Genomic DNA, 18029 nt, shown 5'->3' on the forward strand with positions numbered 1-18029 from the left:
CAGAATTCCTTCTGCAGGAGAGGAGATGTCTAACAAGAAAGGAAGAATTTTAAATCTTGTGGGGGCATGAAAGGAGGTAACACAGATACCTAGTGGCATATGTATAAAAGAGCTAAGTCATTACTAAGGAAGAGAAGACTGGGGGGGATCTTATCAATGCCTATAAGTACCTGAAGGGAGGGTGTCAAGGGGACGGGGACAAACTCTTCAGTTGTCCCATGTGACAGGACAAGAGGCAATGGGCAGAAACTGAACCACAGGAAGTTCCGCCTGACCGTGAGGGGGAATTTCTTCCTGTGAGAGTGATGGAGCACTGGAACAGGTTGCCCAGAGAGGTTGTGGAGTCTCCTTCTCTGGAGATCTTCAAGGCCTGCCTGGCTGCAGACCTGTCTGACATGCTCTAGGTGACCCTGCTGAGCAGGGGGGTTGGACTAGACGATCTCCAGAGGTCCCTTCCAACCTTACCAATTCTATGATTCTAAGGGCCAAGGGAAATTTTTCAATTGAAGGTTTTGCTAAAAGCCTCAGTCTCAAACTGCGTGTGAATTTAGCCTGGGTATGACTAAACAGTATCTGCATAAAAAGAAAAAGTGAGAAAAATAAAGGAAATAAAAATCCAGTTTTATTTCCATATTTCAAAAATGAAAAGTTTCTACTTTTGTTTAAAAGTTGTCTAATTAAGGAAAAGTCAGAAATAGATTATATATTTACATGCCAGCCTGATGTGGAATTTCTGCTTTTCTGTTTGGTTAGCTCAAGCAAAAGTAAACAAATCATTTAAAAATCCTTTAGGAGCTGAAAAGTGTATGTGTTTCAGAGCATTAATGAATACCATGCAGATACTTCAGCCCTCATGTTCCAGGTGAAAATTAATGACCAGATTTGAATTCTGCAAAAGACTGTATTTGTGCCTGCACAGAGCCTTGGTCTTGCTGGGACTGTGCAGAATAAAAGTGAAAAAGACTGGTGTTCAGCTTTTAGACTAGGAAACACACTGAATCTTTTAGGATTTACTTGAGGTCCTGGGCTGTGCCAGGTCTGAAATGTACCACTTACATCTCTCTGTGTGTCTGGAAAGACTTATGGAAACACTTCATTTTTTATGAAAGTGCTTTAATTTAAAACTGAAAGCACTTTCAAATTATAGAAGCAACTATTTTTTTTTTACTTCTGTCTTCTGACTCCCTTTCTGATGGACCTTTAAGTGAAGATGTACGCGCTGCATCCAAACACATTCTTTCTTACCACTATTGTGAGATGGAACTTTCTCCTTTAATGTCATTTTGATATTAGTAAAACAAGTGATGGACCTATAACCTAGAATTTAATGATTTTATTACAGGGATAGCATCATATCTATCTTGCTATCTTAGATTCCAAATAATCAAGCAGCTTAGAAAGAGTAATGTACCTGGGGCACTGTGGCTATTAAATATTCCGCAAGCTATGGTCACTTCAAATATCAGGAGATTTTGCACTCCGCAATGAAAAGCAATATTCAAAGTATGATCACCTTCTGTGCTGAAATACAAAGGAATGTAACATCTGCACGTGACTGCTTCCCCTTCACAAGAGAAAAATTCCTAAACATCTGTGGGCTAAGGAGAAAGGATACCTTCCCCTTCAGACATTAACCAGTAACTCAGGGATACAGTATGCCATGTGTCCAGCTTGTCAGAGATGAAAAGTAGAAAAAATGGGTTTTGGAGCTCCCTCTCTTTCTCCAATAGATTTTCTTTTCTTCTTTTAAAGACAGTTGGAGAGGAAGGTGTCTCTGTAGCATAATAAAGTTGCAGATAGTCATATTGCCAGTGATATAGGTGGCCTTATGGATTGTTATCCATATCCATATCCAAGTGGAAGAGTCAAGGTTTTCCTTCTGAAATTTGGCTTCCCATCAGAAAATGGCACCTCATCCTCTGACTTTTCCTCTTGTTCTCCTTTGGAGAAGGATGTGAGGCAGAAAGCTCTGGAAACCACAGGGCCCTTCTTTTCTAATGGAAACAACCACAGAGTTACAAAATCCTGGAATACGCAGTATTCCACAAAGCCACATAGTTAAGCAATCAGAACAATTTACTGTCTGGTTATTTGATGCACCTGAATGTAAGCCCCTCTTTATTTCCCCATGAGGCTCTACGGCTTGTGAGAAAGCCCCAAAGGTGCTTACCTATGCAAAAAGCAGCATTGCAGCACTGCCTGTTGGCGGATGAATGCCTGGATGACATATCTGTGACGATCACAGCTCGGACACTGCACAGCTCACATCTCTCCCCATCTGTGTCTGCAGATACACGCATCTCAGTAGGACACCAGCTCTTGGAGTTGCTTCTGTTCACAGCCATATAATTCCACTAAGGTTAGAATAATAAACTCAGTAAAATTCTGCATCCTGATAATACTTTGAGCTGAATGCTGACGTATCACTGAGATTATATGGGTTCTGAATCTCATTAGGACTACTCCTGTGCTTCTTCTCATTTAACCACTGGGCATTTCTCTCTTTTAAGTTAAAAGCTCTGTGAAACTACAGAAGAGCATCAGGACTGTCCAGCCCAGTGAGACCTTTAAATATACATTTGCTCTCGGAGCTCTCACATGAGATATTGCCCTTGGTATTAGGAAAACACCAGAACACCTTTGATAAGCTCGTAAAAAAAAAATAGTTTAACCTAAATTTTCTAATAATGTGTTTTCTGTATCTGTTTTATTTTATCTAAAACAGAATAAATGAAGATAGACTCTACTATAGCAAGATCTTGTTAGCTTCAGCAATTCTAAGTTCAAGCCCACAGTCAGGGATAAAATCCAAACAAAATCCTAAGAAACAGGAATAAACACTGAGTAGCACTAGTCTTTGTACTGTGTTCATACAAACCCACAACTCCCACTGAAATCATTGCACAGAGGCAGATAACATTTGCAGAATAAGGCCTACTGACTAAGAAGCATGTTTGCATAATGCACGCATCAGGACAAGAATGAAATGTGTACATGAAGAAGAAAAGAAGATAATATAAAAACTTTACAGAAGCGAAGGAAAAAAAGTCATAAAAGAAATATCCTAAGATAGAAGGGATGAAGAATTATAACTGTTGTTACAACAGAAAGGGGGAAAAAATGAAGTACTTCTAGACTGCGTTGCAGTAGACAAATATTTTTGCATAGGTTGATTGAAATGTGTGTACTGTTTACTTTTTATTCTGTATGCACCACACACACACACACACACATACATGTGTACAATACATGAATACATATAAGCTCAGTGTCTGCGTATCTGCAGCCTTCCACCGGGTCTAAGCTCTTCCCGTTTCAGTGAATGCCAAAGCACCCCACTGTGAACTCCTTTTGTGGGGCTTGCTCTAGTGACAGTGTCCGCACAGTAACAGGACCAGACTTCTCTTTGTAAACCAGGAACAGCTGGGGAATACCATAAAGAAAGAACCCATACATCATTTCGATTGTGCAAATGCTCAGAGCCCTAAGAAGCTGCCCTGGGACAAGGAAGACAATGGTGCCTGTTTCCTCATTGTAAATCTTTGCTTTTGTAGCAAGGATATCAGGAAAAAGGAACTATGAAGAATTTGAATATTTGAATCAAATATTCCCATCGATGGCAGGGGAAGGAGAGGTAAGGGGCACTTTTTTTTTTTTTTTTTTTTTAGTGTAGGCAGTGCTCAGACATTATTACTTTCAAGTAAATGCCTGGCCATGTTATTAGTAATATTCCTAGCTACTTCACACATCCATTTTAGAACCCCAAAACTCTCCTAGATGGGCCAAATGCTGCCCTTCACATCAAGTCTGCCTAGCAAGGCTGTATGCAAAGAGATCTCAGAAGGGAGAGAAGAAATCCCCCCCCTTCCAACTCATGCAGACTCTGCAGAATTGCTGCTGAACTCGCGTCCCCCACGGTGAACAGAGTCTGCCGGCTCTGGCTCTGCAGGATAAAAGATCCAGTTCCTCAACAAAACTTTTCCACATTAACAATCTCAGCTTCCAGTCACCTGAATAATAGCGCAGGATGATTGGTGAAACAGCTCTGTTACTCCTAAGAAAAAATCATACAGGTTCAGCCTCTCTGAGGCCTTCTCAGAGGGAGGAGAATAGTCCTTTGCTGTAGCAGGCTACTTGAGTTGCACAGACACGGAGAAAAAATTTAGCTTGGAAGCAACTTCTGGGGGTCTTGACAAGAGTCCAACCTCCTAACAAGAGCATGGCTGACTTCAAATTTAAATCTGGTCGCTCAGGACCTTGTCCACTTGAGTTTTTAAATAGCTCCAAGAATGAGGATTCCACTGCCTTTCTTGCCAACCTGTTCCAGTACTTAACTACTTGCTTTATGAATATTTTTTTATTATATCCAGTTGGAATTTCCCTTGCTTCAACTTATAACCATTGCCTCCCATCCTTTCACTGTGCACCTCTCAGAAATCTGGCTTCATCTTCTCTATAACTCTTTAGTTGAAGACAGCAGTTAGCTCCCCCTTAGCCTTCTCTTCTCTTCTCCACACTGAACAAACTCAGCTGTCTCTCCTCTGATGCCATATCTACCAGCTCCCAAGCTACCTTCGTGGTTCTCTGCTGGACTATCTCTGGTCAGTATCTTTCTTGCAGTGGGAGGTCCAAAATTGGGCACATTATTCCAGCTGCACCCTCACAAGTGCAGAGACTAATCACTTCTCTTGACTTACTCAGTACACTTTGGTGAACACAACCTCGCCGGCAGTTAGCCTTCTCCACTGCAAGGACACACTTCTGATTCGTGTTCAACCTGAGGTCCTCAGGACTCCTCGTGTTTTTTTGCAGATAGCTACGTAGTCATGGTGCTGTGCATACTCTTGCATGGGGCATTTCCATCCATGTAAAATGTATCTGGAGTATTAGTTGCATATTGGTGTCTGTTAGCTGAAGCTGAGCTGATGCTGCTCAGTGAGCCTGAGTTTGGCTGCTGGAAAGTGATGTGAACCTACTCTTTCTCTCTCTTTTTTTTTTCTTTTAATAAGTAGGTACAATTAAACTGTAAATTTAAATTTAGCTGCTTTAAGAAACGGTGTTCTCCTCTCTTAGGTTTTATTTTTAATAAACTCTGCTGATCTGATGGGCTGTATCTTCCAAAATTGACACCTCTGGTAGGTATTTTCAGTTTCAATACTGGAAGAGTACTCAAGTAATTAGAAAAACCTTGACACTGATAACAACCTATCAGAGCAACATATGGGGGACAGAGTGGCAGGAGGAGCAGAGATTTGTATTTTTTCTCTCTTGAAACGATATTCACTTCTTAGATCAGCATCCCCATCCCCAGACAGAACCAAGCTGTCTATGCACAGAAGCACTGATTATTTTTATAACATTGCCTCTATATGGGATTTTTTACTTGGTTTCACTTCGACTCTCTGAAATTGCAATGCCAATAACACATTTTATATATTCAAAATGCAGCATGTTTTCATTCACTTATATTTTTCTGGACTGTCTAGTACGCTTGGCAAGGCCTGATTTTCCTGGAATTTAAAACTCCGTGAATGTGCAACTCAAATAGCAAAAGTATTTGCAGATGACTTAGGCCAAGCTTGATCTGTCTTCATGGCAGCAGTGAGAATTTTGTTTGAATAAAGCTGAGTTAAAAAGATAAGCTTTGGGTCTGAAAGATTAGAGTAACTGTAGTTTCAAGACAGGGGAGTGATGAAGTACAAACAGCTAGTAAATAAGTGTTAGGAACCTGAGACCTTTCAAGATCATCACTGTTGCCTGTTCATAATGAAGTTTGTAACAGCATAGCAGTTTACACCAAAAAATATCTGCTACCTTCTTGATTTCACCTTCGTATTAAATTTATTTCAAGGAGTGTGCTGTTAGGCTGAAGATTTATACCTGGCTTTAGTCTGGTAGCAGAAGAGCATAAAAGCTACAATGGACACTATTTAAACATGGATGTTTACTCTTTTCCATGAACTCCACTCCTGCTTTTGACAATAAATTATCAAAAAAGAAAATAAATTTTTGTAAAATTCACAGCATAATTGTGAGGCAAAAAAGCAGTCACATGAAATTCTGCATTTTTAAAAATATTCAGGATGAACAGAAGACGTCTTTGTGCAGGAGTAATGGTGGAGAAACCACGTGCCGAGAAAAAGCAAAAGAAAAAAGTAAAAAGCAGGAAGGGACACAGTTGTAGCTATTTCCATCAAACGCATATGCCTAAATGTGGATAATGGCCTAATGTGGACAATGGGACTAAAAAAGTCCCCTTGTACGATATGTCTTTAATAGCTAACTTATTTAAAGTTCATTTCAGTTTTATGGCATCTTCTCTTAGCAGTTTGGTACTTTCTTGTATTAAATCCATTTACTCCAAAGATTAAACCCTTGAACAGTAATTTATTGTCTTTATTCAACAAATATGCAAAGTTCTTTGAAGAATGGAAATACCCTGAAAAGCTGGCAAACGTATGCCTCTGCCTCTAAACTTAATGGAAAAGGGAAGGGTATTCCATACTCTAATACAAAAATAGGTCAAGGTATTTCTCCAGTGCATGTTAATGGTGTTTAAAATTTGAAGTGTCCATCTCCACTTAGAAGGGTAAACTCGTGATGCTCCCTCTGATGACAGAGCACCCTGGGTTTGGAAGATTTCACCTGCCTGCTGTAGTTTTCCGCCTGTTCTGTAGCGCTCTCATTCTTTTTTCTCTTCCTCTGTTCTTTTCCATTTGGCTTCAGGCTCTTGAGATCCTTTCCTCTTTCTACTCTTTCTAATACTCTGAATGTCTTCTCTCACCATGCTCTGACCTTTACACCCTTATCCTACCATTGCTATCTTCCCCTTTCTACCCATTTTATTTCATCCAGAGAGTCCTCCCTTTTCTCTTGGTAAGCTCCCTGGCAGTCACTCACACCTTGCTGCTGTGTGCACTCTGCAATATAATACCTGGTGGGGGGCAGGCAGCAAGGGGATCTTGCACAAAACTTAAGTTGTTGAAGTCTCTGACAAAGGGAGAAAGGCAAAAAAACAAAAAATCATGTGCCTTTATTTCCCTTTTTACTCACAGATTTTTGATGCTGAAACAGTATTTTTAAGGGGAAAGACGTAAGGGTTTGTTAGCTAATCAGCCTCGCATATTCTTCACTGTCTAGAGAGGTAAAACCTCTTCGTATTCAAACTAGAGCCAAATTGGTTAGTTTGCCCTGATCACTTCCAGTACTGCTCTGCAAGTGGAAGGATGTTTGTTTTAGGATAAGCGTATCAGATTGTTTTATAGTAACCAGAGTTTCAAAGTGGAATTTAATCAAAAAACACTTAGAATCAAAATATTTCTTTTGTGCATCTGTGTTTAACTTTAGAGACTAATACTCTGGACAACTAAGTCTCTCCTGACATTTAAATTAAGGTTTAAGGACTAAGTCTTCATACTTAATTCTCACAGGCAGTCAAAAACCCTTTACCTTAGCATTCTGCAAGTGAATGCTCAAATGAGTGTCACGAATGATCACTGAAAGCAGAGGTCACAACAGAAACATGACCTTGGAAAGACTGAGGAGAATATTCTTTGGAAGACCGGATGGCTTGACAGTCTTACCTGCCGACCCATTACTGTAGCAGATTTAAAGTTTTGATATTAGTAAGTTACTCTAATACCTTCTAAAAGCCTAAGCAAAAGAAGAAAAACTGTACTTTGTATGTGTTCAGTGGAGCAAAATATAGCTGTGGGGAGTCACTTCATGCTGAGATACTTACCTAACATTTAGAGAACACAGAAATATGTTTCTTATTCTTTCTTTCAAAAAACAGAATCTTAATCATTTTGAGCTGAAAACCAAAACTTTGACTGTATTTGTATAAAAAAAGTGTGTGTATAAAATGTGTATGCATATATACATATGCATGTTTGCATATATACATATATATGAGAGACAAAGAGGTATCAAGAAATATCAAATACTACTCCAAATATTTTTGCAAAAAAAAAAAAAGGCATAAAATTGTTTTTCCATCATAAGCTTTCTAAGAAACTAGACATTTTCCATTTAGGTGTTCACTCTATCAAAATCCCATTGTTACTTGAAAATGTTTTTTCCTCACTCTTAATTGCACCTTTTCAACAACGTATCTTTGTAGCTTGTAAGGGGTGGGCTGAATTTATAGAGAAGTGATAGCTGCAAGAAATGCTCAACCGTTCCTACATGGTTTACACAGATACGGTGCATCCTGCCGTAGCTTTCTGGTCAAAGATTTTGTTCCCTCATCCCTGTCCAACCTGCTTCCAGTAACCTGCTTAATCTTTTTAACCTTAATCCGTATTAAGAGGCAAAATCCTTGCACCATCTGAACAGATTTAAAATTATTATTTAGTAGAAAATGGTCTTTCAAAAAGAAAAGAAACTGTGACGTACACCTGAGTGCTAGCTAGCTCTGGCGTCACAGGAGCATGAGACAGGACTGGTGAAGATATTGCTGTATGTTCGGTAGACACACGTTCCAGTTCTTCACGCGCTCAGCAGCACCCGCCTGAGTAGTTCAGTGCTCAGTAGTTACACTTACTGAGCGCTGCATGGCTTTGGGGATTGATTTTCTTTTTCCTAGTTGCATTTTTTCACAGATGCTTTGGTGGTTTGGAAATACCAGATGGCTGCTTAGTTAGATGATGGGTGTGTTCAGTACCACTTGCTGACTGAAGCTTAATGGAATATACAAATGGTGTCTGCTGATCTGAAACAGTATCGAGTCTATACTCCAACTATTCTTTGTCATCCCTGGGCTATGGATAGACTTTACAACTTGGAAGCTAAATGCTTATGCTATGTGCTTCAGCAGAGCAAAACCAAATGTTGTTTGGCTTGAACCTAATGCACAATAAGGGCTGTGTGATTCTTCTGGATTTTGGAAACTGTTTCCAAAATGAAAAATGGGGCCAGGTTAAGGGTAACAGGAAAATAGTCAGAGTTCTCTACTTTGTGAACCAAGCAAATAGCTTTACAAGAATTATTAAGTGTTACACCATCTAGCTCTTGCTTTCCCAGAGGATCATTTCCATATTAGTTCAGAAATAGTTCCTCTACAAGAATGGTACTTTTTCCTAATTAAAAGTTTTTTTTTTTCTTTTATACAAATGTTCTCACCAAATGATGCAAAGAAAACAGGTCCATCTTTCCTCCACACTCCACCTGCAAATAGCGAGTGTTAATCTCCTCATGGTTGAGAACAAAAACTGGTTTTGATACTAACAGACTAACATTTTGGTATTAACATTTTTGGGGGGAGTTAGGAGGGAAGGAAAGAGGGATGTCTTAAAGTATCTTGCTGGTGTAGGTATTAACTGAGGAGAAAAAGTTACATATAGATCAGTAACCATCCCCCGTGGCAGAATAACCCCCTGAACATACTTCAGATGTCTGGCTTTAATAATTTCTGTTAGTCTTTTAAAACCAGATATTCACCCTGTAAGTATGATTGGAAATAACAAAGACAAAACCAGTAAGCATTCATTTGAATGCAGCGTAACTTATGTAAGTCTACAGTACACATGTCAGATACTCTTTCCGGTTTTTTGGCTGTTTTCATGTTCCATCATAGAGTGAACATAGGTGTTTTCTTTCAATTTTGGAGCAGTATTGTACCATTTTTTGCATCGACTTGTGCAAACTCAACAGGCATAATTTAGATTAAAAATCCAACCAGCTCTCTCCCAGGGTCTCCAAAGAAGGCAGCCTAATACTGAGCCCTGGCAAGAAAAGAATTAGCATGCTTAGTCATAAATGTGTAGCTCAGTGCTCTAGTGTGGTAGCTTTGATTCTTTATTTAATCTGAATTGAAAAATAATTCTGTTGCAGTCTGTGGAATCGCATGCTGCAACTGACAGCTGCAGTTGTAAGCAGTAATCCCTAGTTATCACTTCTCTTGAAAGATGTTTAGCAAATCCCAAAGATGTTAGTAAGGTACAACATTAGAGAAGCTGGAAAATACACATCCACTGTGATGTCCAAGCGTAGGAATTTTGCAGAGGGAGTGAAAAAAGGAAGAGGCCTTCTCCTTGTCTCAGATATAACTCTCAGAGTTTTAACAGTTCCTAGAGTTTTAAAGTAGTAAAAAGCCCTTACATGACTGTTGTCAACTGATGGATAAGAAGCAGTGTTAAAAACAAGATAATGGTATAAAATAGTGTCTCTCACACTAACAGCCACCCTGAGCTGAAAGTTCTTCCAAGAGCACTTTGATGCATTCAAGTATATGAGTTGGTGCAAATTCAGTCTTAGAATTTGTAGTTGTTTTGCAATAAACATGACATTGTTTACTGCAGCTGAGGTGATCATGCAGAAAACTCAGTTTTTCTTCTCAAACAGAAGTGGTAAGAAGCAGACTGTAATTATTTGTATCTTCTAGAGAAACCCTTCAGCAGACTAAGGCTATACAAAGAATTGTATTATATAGAACACTAAAGATGTGGGACCTTGGAGACAAACAGAACCTGGAGTGCCAAGAGCCTCATCTATAACGAAAAGTATGTTTGATTTAGTATTTGACATTCAGTAGGCTCTCCAGGAAGCCAGCAGAAACTTTTATCAGGCACTTATTTGAAAAACTGGATTTGTTGCAGAATAGGAAAAACACCCAAATCCAGGTATTTCCCCAAGAGGAAACCCCACACTGGGTGGGGGGGAAAGAGTTCTTTGCCATTTTGTTTGTCTGTTTTTACAGGTTTTAGACAAATGTTGCCTTGGAAGTTGAAGTTTTTTATTGCCATGAACGGATACTTCTGGATAGATTTCCCAGTATCTTCTTCCCATGATCTTTATGGATCCTTTAAGATCTGGCACCCAATGTGGTCTCCCAATCTGCCATCCCTTATTTCTTTGGCTGCAATCATGCCATACAACAGTGCAACCCAGCTTCCTTGGCTGCAGCTGCTTTTGGAAGTCTCCAAGTTTGCAAGGCTAGTTTCACAGTCCCAATCAGCCTCTATATTAACTTTCAGGGAAAACATCTTCCTAGACCTGGTGAGATGGAAAATACGCACTCTTTCTGGCCCCATCTCCTGCTAGTTCTCTGCCATCCTCTGAAATACATAGCCTGTTCCCAGGCTATGGAGGAGATGAAAGCAGGAGAACAAGGAGGTATGCTGACTACAGTGTATTCGTTCCATCTTCTACAGCTATTTTTCCATACTAGATGAGAAACCTGCACACATAGCATGTGACTATGGAGAGAGATCTCCAAACAAGCCCATGTTATGCTTTGCTTCAAGACATACATAACTGCATGGCCTTACTAGGTTGTGAGCCATGCCACATGACAAATACACTGCTTCTTTCTGAACTGAGATGGGTAAATGTCATGATTTCTATCATGTATGCAGGAATTTGTGAAATAGTTGCAAAATGCTGCTTCAGGGTGAAAGGTGCAACAGAAATTTAGAACAGAAGAGACTAATCCTATCCTACTCCAGTAGTATTATTTAAATAACATAAGGAGCCTTCCTTCTGCTTCCCAATCTGCTCCAGGTTATTTCTCAGTATTAGCAAGACAATGAATGATCCAAGGTATTCTCTCAGTCTTTGGTCTCATCTCAATACCTGCTGTCTGAGAAGAAATTCCATAGTATTTGACACACTGATAAATACATTTGACTATGTTGATAAATTGGAGCAAGTTCAGTAAAGGACCACCAAAATGGCTGGGGGCTGGGGCACTTGTCCTATAAAAAGAGGCTAAAGAAATGGGCTGGTTTAGACCAGAGAAGAGAAGGCTCTGGGGAGGCTTAATAGCAGCCTTTGATACCTATGAAGCCATCAGAAAGACAAAGCCAGGCTCTTCACAGCAGTTTATGGTGGGAGAACAAGATGACATATGGAAAAACTTCTTCACCATGAAGACTCAACTATTGGGACAGGTTGCCAGAGAGGTTGTGCAGTCTCTATCCTCAACAGTTTTCAAGACTTAACTGCATAAAGCCCTGAGCAGCCTGGTCTGATCTTATAGCTGATCCTGACTTAAGTAGGAGGTCAGACTAGAGGCAACTTGTGATTCCTTTCAACTTGTGATTCCTTTCAACCTGAATTATTTTGTTATTCTTCATGCTATCCATTACATACGTTACCGCAGAACATATTCTGTTACCAGTCTATTCTTTAAGACAGTTTGCACTTTCATCTTTTGTACTATTTTTTTTCTTTTGATTCAGTTATCTTTGGCCCCATCATCCCTCCTTACTCAGCAAGTAGCTTCCCAGGCAGTTTTTCCTTTCTCCTCACCTTTTTTTGAAAATATGGAGACTTCAGTAAAAAAAAGTCAGAAGAAAAATGATTGGGATTATCTTGCTTCTTTCTGCATGAAGGACTTTATGCATGAAGATGGATCTTGAAATGCTAATCAGCTCCCATTTGTAGCCAGTTCCAAACCCAGTATAGGAAATAATCTGTAATATACAGATTGGGCTGTTGTTTACTCTTTGCAGCAGCACCTCTCCCCAGCTACATATCTTCTCTCTGGAACTCAGCAGCAAACAAATTGAAATGTTAAATCACCACAAGCTCCACCCCTGTTTGACCGCTTCTGTACTGGAAGTGTGAGTGCTTTTAGCTCAGTTGTTACATTATGTTCATCTGCACACTGCAGATGTAAGGCAGAATGAGGTCCATGGTAAAAAACTTGACCTGCTAGAAGACAATGCCTAATAGTGAAACTCTGAAATAAGAATAAGGTCATATATAGACTAGACACATATGATTGATCATATGTGATACATATGGTCACATATGAGATACACCACCAAAGGCCTTCTATAACCCATTTCTGATATATGAGAGGATTACTATTACACAGATTGGAAATTCAGAACAAAATACTTTAAAAAGTTCTCCTATTATTTCTTTCTTTCACCCTTCCTTACAACCTACTCCTTGGTGAAAATAAGGAAAGACGACAGAACAGGGATTACATTCGCAGTTCTGTTCACTGAGCTGTACAGGAAAACATTAAGTGTGTTCCCTGAGAATGACCTGCATTTATTTGATTTTTTTGGGAAGTGGAGAGTGTGTTTGTGCAGTCTCTATGGAACATACGCATTATAAAACAAAATTAGGAAAGCAAGAAACCTATCTAACATTGCTCATTCCTCTTGCAAATCGTATCATCTGGTCTATGCAGTTGTCCTCCACTATTCACCATGACACAGGTGTAGCTGATTTCTGGTGCTCCCTGAAAGACACCTTGGGGAGGCTGTTCTTCAACACCTTGTGGCACAGAATCACAGAATAATTTAGGTTGAAACTGACCCCAGCATGTCTCTAATCCAATCCCTGGACCAAAACAGGGCTTAACTTCAAACCTAGATCAGGTTGCTCAGTGTTGTCTGGTCAAGTTTTGCTGTATCGCTGTATTGACCTCTGAGGAACGCTATCAGTAACCAAGTGCCACCTGGACATCAAGGCAGGTCAGTGCCTTCTGAGTCCCACACCTCACCACACCCCTCCATGGTGAGGGGCTTGACTTAACCAGCTTTCAGCAATCTTCACATTAGCACTATTTAAACCAAGGAACATTCATCTATACAATCTCTCTTGCCTGGTCCCAAAGGAAATGCAGCTGTACTCTATCAATTGCACAGACTCCAGAATACACAGCATCGTTAGCTTTAAGAGCTAGAGGGCTTACAAATGTACATTGAGTTACCACAGAACCTAGCTTCCTGCCCAAATCTTTACCATCACTTGGCATCTTTCCAAAACAGACTTCTACTGTAGCCAGAAAGAATATTCGTGTTTGGTACTGTGTCAGCCGTTCCACGCAAGAGCCTTACTCACGTTTTCAGTACGCCCCTGAACAAACCCACTACCCGAGCTGAGCTTGGTTTGAACGCTGCGTGCCGGGTTCGGTTACACCGTTTGAAAGCCCCCTCCCCACCAGCCGTGCTTTCCACAGGCACCCGGCGGGGCCGCGGGAGCAGACGGGTCTTAAAATACAAACAGTGCGAGAAACAGGAAGCGCACGGGTGCCCCGCCGCAGCGCCCAGCAAAGCGGAGAGAAACTCCAGAATCACGTACCCGCCCGCGCAGGCCGCCGCTCCCCGCGGAAACCCCCGCCCGGCGCCCCGCGGCTTTTTCACACGCAGGCGCCGCCCACGCGCGGCGCCGCCGGGGCCGGGGCCGGGGCCGGGGCCGCCGGGCTGCGCCCCGCCGCCGCCGCCAGGTGGCAGCCGCGCGCCGCGCCGCCGGCTGCGGGGGGCCGGGCCGGGCCGGGCCGGGCCGGGCGGGGGCGGGGGCGGGGGCGGGGGCCGGGACCGGGACCGGGACCGGGAGCGGGGCCGGGCCGGGACCGGGGCCGGGACCAGGAAAAGCGGGCAGGGGGAACGTCACATTGATCCAGAGTTAGGTTTTGTGTCTGTGTTTAGATGATTAAAGAAAAATACAGAAGAGTGAAAAAAAAATAATTTTACCCCAAACAGAACTTCTAAAAATAATAAAAACCCTATTTCTGTTTAGAGCTCTTCGTTAGGTTGGTGGTTGGGGCACTAATCCTAATTAGTGGACCTAATTTGGCAGCATCCAGATTCTGGATAACCAGCGGCAACACTCCAGTTCCCAACCAGCAGGAGCCAGTATCGTGCTTACTGTGGTGGGAATAGCTTCCAAACTTTGCAGGAGCCAGGGCGCTCGCTCCTTTCTCCAGCTTTGGGCACTGCTTGCAAGGGAAGGCAGCAAGCAGAGGTCCCAAGCAACTGGTCTTTCTTCAAACACTGGTCTATCCAAGGGTCCTGCGTATATTAAAAGCTTCAGTCTAAATTTAAAAATTCTGAAGTACTATTAGCAAGTTAGGGATATCATGGACAAAGTCCCTTATGGCTAAATGTCAAATCTCAATCAACAGCCTGACTTTCAGATCTCTTCATGTAATGTTCTAAGTATGAACTTAGTTACCTGAGCCTGAAAACAACGATTTAAGGACATCAATGACAAAATTACATTAGTTATGGGAACACTTATTGCAGGATCAGAAGTGACTCCAGAAACACGAGCTAGTCGTGACTATGTGACAAAATGAGTTTCTAGTAAAAGGTATGGACTGCAAAAGCCATTGCAGTTGCCACCTCTCACTGGCAGATTGCAGCCTCCTTAGTAATCCTGGCAAGATGGTGGGAGTTTTACGTTACTGATCCTCTGGTTAACCCCTAAAGTGTGCGACTGAGGCGCGCTTTCGGGAGCAGTCGATGTTATAAATATATTTCTTATAAATCTATTTCCTTTATAGGCGAACAGATGCTCTCTGCCCTAGGGGCTATCATACTGGCACATTCATGAACACACAATTCAAAAATAAATGGGAAGAGAAGGTAGTAGGTAAACCTGTCGAAAGTTAAGATCTAGTGATAATTGTAAGCACATAAATTTTGTCTTTTTCCCCATGAGCCAAGACACCTAATGTAACTTCTCCCTCTCTGCCAAAACTGTTATCAGTGTTTCTCTTCAGCAGTGTCTGCTGCATTACAGGGACTTCATATATCTTTTATTTTTTAACAAAATAATGGATTAATCTATTAATGACATATTGACCTGCCATGCCTTAACAGTACTATGAGGCAATAGTTATCACCCAGGCAGCAGGTAGTTCTATTTATATACTCCACTAAGCCAAAACATTTGTGTAATCAGGAGGTCTGCTATAAAAGGAGACCCCTGGATCACCCCATCGGTCAAGCACTCCCTTACCCATCAGTCACACTGCAGCCCGATTGAATGCACGTGTGATGCAGGCTGTAAAGATCCGTGAGTGCTAGGGTCTGTCTAGGAGATCCCACTGATGGTCGCCGAAGGTTTACAAGCTATTCAGGCTTCGTTCCTTCAGAGCAAGCACCTTCATTCCGCAGCTGAATTGTCAGGATTTCGTTGCAGGATAGACACAAACAGCTACTGAGTGGTAAAAGCAAAAACATTTAATATAATTAAGAACAGAATCATATTTTGCTCATAGGTTCATACTAGTGAAATCAAGTCCACTGAAGCCAGCAGAGCTACTTCAGACTACTGGTATATACTAATACTCGTATAAATATAACCAGGATAAGAAAACTTCAGAATAAATATCTGCAGTTGTTGATTCACAGAAAGCCTGTTTTTATTTCCCCTGAATTGGTTATGGTGTGAAAGACCTCTATAACACCAGCATTCGACTGGGCAATTTTCTGTCAGAAAGTCTTTGTCTTCCTTCCCTTCTTGAAGTTCCCTGGATAGCTTTCTTTTGCTCTTCAGTTTCCTCCATTCTGCCTCTGCTTCTCTCTAATCTTAATCTTTAAATCAGACTATTCTTTCATTAGGTTCTCCGGGGAGGCTTTTGCTGCAGAGCATCCAGGCAGGCTGCTTCCACATCAATAAGGCACACTGATAGGAGTTTAACACGTTTCCCAATAATTGCTCACAACCGCTTTGTGAAGGACAAACAATCCCAAGAAGCTTCTCAAATAATATTTCCCCTCATTAAAGAGCCTTAGGAAAGGCTTTAGCAAGTAAACCTCTGCTGAGAAGAAAAAAGTGCCACAACGTGAGATTAGCTTGTCGTGGGCCGGGCTGCTTTGAGCTCTGCAGTTACCAGAAGATAAGCTATAAACAAGGAGTCTGTAGCTATGCCCTTCAAAACTTTCTCCTCTGTGTTCTTCCTCTTCTCATTAGGTACTGGCCTCTGGGTGGCTTTCCCTTTGAAAGAATTAATTATTCAGATTCTGCCTATATATCTCTTTTCAACAGCAATGACTAGATACTAACCCCATTGTGCCGCAAGGACATAAACTCCTAGTAACTGCCAGGACAGATGGCCAAAGCAGAAAAACGCATTTCAGAGGTGTGCCATGCTTCTGTGTTATCAAGCCTGGTTTTATTGGCAAACTGCATTATCTTTGATATTTTAATTAAACTGCCACATTGCGAGACTTTTTTATTGTTCAAAGGCCTCACATTTTATTCTTTTTTAATGTCTCATCGTGAAGAAAACTTGAAAATATGATCCAAGTGCAAGCTGAACAATCCAAAGAATACAAAATACGTCATTTAATTAAAAAAAATGACTTATGTTTCTATCTTCTAATGCTTTTATAATATGGTTGGGATGGAGACACTGCAGTGTTTTTCAGCCAATACCCCTGCTGGAATGCTGTCTTCTTTCTGTACGGATACTGTATAAGCCCGTATCTCAAGGAAATGTGCAGTGCCAAGATGCTGTGCTGAAATACCTGTGCTTTCATACTTCCTTTTCTGCAGGGATTTCTGCCTGTAAAAGGACATCAGAGTGACTTTTCCCTCTTGTCTCTCTTCTTTAAATCGCTTGATCATTATAGTCTGCTAACCTATTCTTAATTTCCTCTTGCCAGCCCATTTTGAAAGCCTCCTGTATAACTCAAAGTTGACAAAATTGCCATTGGGATTTCTCTTCCTTTAGCATTGATCGTCATCACTCTTGAACAGATGCTGGGGAGGCAGATGATCTTTCAACTGTAGCAAGGAAGACTAAGAGGAGGGTGCCTGGAGGCAGATTCAGCCACTTAGAGGAATGCAGTCACACACCATGGTGTTAGCTTGCTCCGGGTGCGGAGGGGGAGTGAGAGCTGAACATCAAAGTGCAATGGAAATGTAAAATCCTTAGTGCCACGATTCCTCCTTTCATCTGTGCTTTTTCTTCTGGTGAGGTGTTGCAGGCAGGTTCTGCTTTCTGTGCCACCAAATAAATTCAAGCTTCAGTGCATGTAAATGGATCTTCTGGATCTGCTTTTATCCTTTAGAAGTTCTAACACTCACTAAAATTAATTTGAGGTTGAAAGTATTTTCAGTCAGCAGAAGCAGGTACAAATAGTCTTTCTAGGACAAACGAGACTCTGGTATTCTTTATGCTGGGGCGGCAAAAGGATGAGGAGGAACAGAAAAGATTGGGAAAAACCCATCCTAGGGATCTCCTTAAGCCAGGCCAAAGTAGTACCCTGCAATGGTAGCAATGGTAGCAATGGATTGGCTTCTGGGCAAGGAGCTTCGGTGAAGGCTCCTGTCTG

At 41.3% G+C, this 18029-nt stretch overlaps 1 protein-coding gene across 1 annotated transcript in view; it reads left to right on the plus strand.

Moving 5' to 3' along the window:
• SLC9A9 (solute carrier family 9 member A9) overlaps window positions 1-18029 on the plus strand; it is a 205712-nt gene that overhangs the window by 15268 nt on the left and 172415 nt on the right. The window lies entirely within an intron of this gene.

Source organism: Rhea pennata, chromosome 9 (assembly GCF_028389875.1).
Source record: "Rhea pennata isolate bPtePen1 chromosome 9, bPtePen1.pri, whole genome shotgun sequence".
Lineage (NCBI taxonomy): Eukaryota > Metazoa > Chordata > Aves > Rheiformes > Rheidae > Rhea > Rhea pennata.